Source organism: Tupaia chinensis, unplaced genomic scaffold, assembly GCF_000334495.1.
Source record: "Tupaia chinensis unplaced genomic scaffold, TupChi_1.0 Scaffold000323_1, whole genome shotgun sequence".
NCBI lineage: Eukaryota > Metazoa > Chordata > Mammalia > Scandentia > Tupaiidae > Tupaia > Tupaia belangeri.
In genome coordinates this window covers 598,219-603,199 of record NW_006159817.1, presented here as the reverse complement: position 1 = coordinate 603,199, position 4,981 = coordinate 598,219, and positions in this window count along the sequence as shown.

Sequence of the window (4,981 nt, the reverse complement as noted above, 5' to 3'; positions counted from 1 at the left end):
ATTTGTTCTTTTTTTTTTTTTTTTAAAGAATTATTTTGTTGTTACTATTTTTAATTTGACCAGAGAGAGACAGACAGAGAGAGAGAGAGAGAGAGAGAGAGAGAAGGTGAGAAAGCAAGCTGCCAGGTCCGGGACTCAGAATTATTTATTTCCAACTTCCACTTGGAAATCGCCCCTCATCAGAGGGCTCAGGAGGGTTGCTGTAAAGAGCAGTTCAAGGCAAGATATCACATAAGCTAAAAGTCCCCCCATTTTCCCTTACAGCTTGGGTTCTATTTTTATTATTACTTTAAAAACTTTTTAGAGGTTTTTGTCCTAGGGAGCATGCGCTCACTCGAGAGAGAGAGAGAGAGAGACAGAGACAGAGACAGTAAGAGAGAAAGTGAGAAGTCACCTCTCAGTGGGGATGGCCATACGGCAATCCCTTCTCCTCCATTCTCCTCCTGGAACCTTGGGCACGCACGCACATGTGCCCAGTGTGAGTTTCAAGCTGCCTGAACGGCAGTCAGCCATGTGGGAGTCCAGCAATGTAACCACCATGCCATCTGCTGGCCCTAGTTTGGGAATTATAACAGCAGCAGCAGCAGCAGCAGGTAATTTTATTTTGTTTCATTTTATTGGTTTCGGTTACTTATTAAAGAAGCTTATACACACAGGAGAGTGCATGTATCACACACTGAATTGTCACAAACCAGACATACTCATGGGACCAGCCATCACCCAAAAGAGCAGAAACTTCTCTTGTGCCCTCTTCCAGTCATGGATATCAATGTTCTCTAGACTCCAGGCAAGGCAGGCATTGACCTTACATAAACCTCGCAATGACACTATGAGGCCAACACTGTCATGATGTTCACTTAACAGGTGAGAAACACAAGGTACAACGAGTCAAAGACAGTTGACCAAGGTCACTTTATTTGTATATACATATATACATACATATGTATATACATTTGTTTTTACATTCAATCACCGTGTATCATTACAGCATACCAAATGAATTTTTCCATCATGAATACACGGCATGTAGATTTAATCAAAGACATTACCATAAACATTATAATCAACAGATTTCTTTCCATTTTGGGTCCTTTAAGTGTTTTGCTTTTTTCTTCTTCCCCTTGATTCCCTTGCTCTCAACCTCCTCCATTTCCCACCTTCTTCTCCCACTGTTTCCAGTATCACCATTGCTCTCCTTGCTCTTATAACCTTCCAATCATCCAATTTCTGCCACAGAGTGTCAACATTCGGTATATATTGAGTGGGAACATACAATGCCTCTCTGTCATCATCTGGCTTGCAATAAATCTTCCATATTTTTCTACTTTCTATCAGATGCCAGGGTCGTCTTTTTTTTAATGGCTGACTAGTATTCTGTAGTGTATATGTGCCACATTTTTTCAATCCATTCACCTGTTCGTGGACATTTGGCTTGGTTCCATGTCTTAGCAATTGTTAACAATGTGCAATAAACATGGATGTGCAAGTGTTTTTCTGACTGACCATTTTCCTATCCTTTGGGTAGATACCCAAGAGTGGAATTTCTGTATCATAGTTCTACTTGTAGGTCTTTGAGGAACTTTCATGTTGTTTTCCACAGTGGCTGTACTAATTTACATTCCCACCAACAGTGTGGGAGAATTCCCTTTTCACCACAGCCTCAGCAGCACTTATGAGAAAGAAGATATCTAAGGGACAGTGCCCCTGGGAAAGTGTTTTTTATTTGTGGGGAGGAAGGTATGTTTAAGAAGGAAGTTCATAAACAGTAGTTGTTAGTGTCTCAGGGCTTTTAGGAAGCAGAGCTGTTTGGTGGCCCAGGGGGTTTCCACTGATAAGCAGTGGCCTGTGCCTTACTCTCAGGAAGGGAAAAGGTGCCCCAGGCCCTGCTTGCACATCTCTCCCCTGGGGGTTTGGTTTGTCCATAGCGGGGATGTGCTGATGACACCAGGGAGAAGCTGGCTCTGCTTTTCCCTTTTCAAGGTCTGAAAGCAGAGCTTGAGGCAAGGGTTCAGGTATTGTTTTTTTTTTTTTTTTGGGGGGGGGGGGGTGGGGGAATGATCCCAAGGATCAGGACAAAGGGACAGGGGAAGAAGGAGAGGACATGGCTACTATTCCAGGCATCTGATGCATATTCTGCAGGAACTAAGCTTATGAAATGCATCTCAGGAGCATCTGCCCAGAGCGTAAGAGGGAAGCATTTATGTCTTGGATTCCATCCCCATTGGCCAAGGCGCTCACAGCTGTGGGGTTCTCCCAGTTGTGCAATGGTGTGGGCCTCGGTTTGCTGAGGGCATCCACAGCCCCAAGAAAGAAGGATCGCAGGGTGTGGCTGATTACACTGTTGGCTTTTTATCTGCACCCAGCTGGCTACCCCTGAACTGGTGCTGGTTACTATGTCAGCAGTAGAGTTCAGAGGACAGTGGGAATGGATGGAAGAGATGAACAAAGGAGCATGGAGATGCTGGACCACTGGGAAATCATCTCAGAGTCTGTGAGCTGAGGGTGGGTCATTCTCATCATGGCCCTCCACTCCCACTCCCATTAATCCTTTCCCTTGCTCGCTGCTGTTCTAGCAAACACTCTTCTTCCATCCTTTGTTCCAACACCATACCTGAGGACAGAAGATGACACTTGCCCACTCTTCCTTAAAGATGCCCTGTTTGGGGACCAGTGGGTGGCATGGTGGTTAAGATTCTGGACACTCCCACATAGCTGAACACAGTTCGAATACCAGATCTGGCAGCTTGCTTTCCCACTTTCTCTCTCTTTCTCTGGTCAAATTAAAATGAATAAATACACTTAAATAAATAATTCTAAAATAAAGTGCCCTGTTATGGGGTCAAGCTGTGTTTCTGAAATATACACACATTGCTCTCCAACTGCCCCCCCCCCAGTACCTCAGAATGAGACCTTACGTGGAAATAAGGTTGCTGCAGATGTAATTTGTCAAGATGAGGTTGCGCAGGACTAGGGTGGGCTTTAAATCCTGTGTGACTGGTGTCCTCATGAAGAGGGAACAGTGGGACACAGACACACACACACACACACACATAGGAAAGATGCAAGGTCAGGATGAAGGCAGAGACTAGGGGGAAACCTCTACAAACCAGAGGATGCCAAGGATGAACTGAGGAAGGAGGGTGGGGACAGATGGGACAGACTGTCCCTCACAACCCTCAGAAGGAATCACCGTGCCAACCTTGACCTCAACCTTCTCTATTCCAGAATTGTGAGACAGTGAGCTTCTGTCCTGTAAGCGACGCCAGGTCAGGATGAAGGCAGAGACTAGGGGGAAACCTCTACAAACCAGAGGATGCCAAGGATGAACTGAGGAAGGAGGGTGGGGACAGATGGGACAGACTGTCCCTCACAACCCTCAGAAGGAATCACCGTGCCAACCTTGACCTCAACCTTCTCTATTCCAGAATTGTGAGACAGTGAGCTTCTGTCCTGTAAGCCACCGAGTTTATGGTATTCTCTAGAACAACCCAAGCAAAGGAGTACACACCATAATACAGAAGACTCGGTGCAGCCCAAAGACAGGAACACCTACTTTTGAGCTTGCTTTGGGTCTGGGTCCTCTTAGGTAAACGATGAAGCAGCAGACCCTCTCTCCAAGGAGCTCATAGCTACAGCATTTTGGAGACTCGTATCTCCTCAAACCCCTTCATGGCTTGAGGGATGTTCTGGAGGTGGTTCACTACTTAAAGAGCCAGAGCTGCTTTATGGATCAAGTCAAGTAGATTTGATATGCTGATGTTCTTTTTTAATTTTTTTTTGAGAGGTTTTTGCTATAGGGCGTGTGCACTCACCAGACAGACAGAGTCAGAGAGACAGAAAGGGAGAAATCACCCCCCTGATGGGTGGATGACCACACCACAATCCCTTCTCTTCCATTCTCCTCTCGGGATCTTGGGCATGCATGCACACACGCCTGGCATGAGTTTAAGCCTCCGGGTCCAGGACTTGAACCATGGTCGACTATGTGGGAGTCCAGCAACATAACCATTATGCCATCTGCTGGTCCCCAGATGTTCTTTTTTTTTTTTTTTTTTGCGTGACCTTTGTAGAAACATAAATCATGACCAGGGAGAGAAGTCTATGCTTTTATCAGGAGAAGGGGTAGAAGGGGCCAAAACTGTTGGCCATGAATTTGGACTTGGTACAAATCAATGCTCACCAAGGTCATATAAGAGCTTCAATTTGTAGCAGGGGCTTCATGATGCTCATGCCTTTCTGCTGAGCCCTGGCAAGGAGAGGTGTACGAACAGATGACAGAAAAAGTTACCCGGGACTATTTATTTAAACCCACTTGCCCAGGTGTTTGGCGGATTTTCACTGTTGATGACCTGCCCAGATTTCTTTTTTTTTTTCTTAAAATTTTTGTGCTCACCAGAGGGACAAAAAGAGACAGAGAAACAGACAGTACAAAGTCATCCCCTAGGAGGATAGCCATGCCACAATCCCTTCTCCTCCGTTCTCCTCTTGGAATTTTGGGCATGTCCACACCCGGTGTGTTTCAAGCTGCCGGGTCTGGGACTAGAACTGTGGTAGGCCATATGGGAGTCCAGTGCCTTAACTACACCACCACCTGCTGGCCCCTCAGATTCCCTTTCTTTTACCACCCTGTGCAAACATCCTCCAGCTTGTGTGACCTTTGGCCTCTTGTGGCTGCCCCTGTGGCTCTCTTTGGAGTTCTGCTTTTAGGTTGCCAGCTGCTATGCCCACAAGCCCAGAGCTGGCAACAGGAGACAGGACACCTGTCCGCGCTGCTCCGGTGGCCCTCGGCCTATGAGTGAACAGGGTGGGAGTGAGGAAGCCCAGCTCCTTTGCCTTGAGCGTGTCCAGAGCAGTTCTAAGCTGTAATTTACAGTGTCGAGCTCCCCCACAGGATCAGGCTAAAGCCAAGGCTTTGTGGAGATCTCACCCTGGCTCAGCTTCTCCACTTCCGGCTTCTGTTCCCCCATCGCCTGTGGGTCTC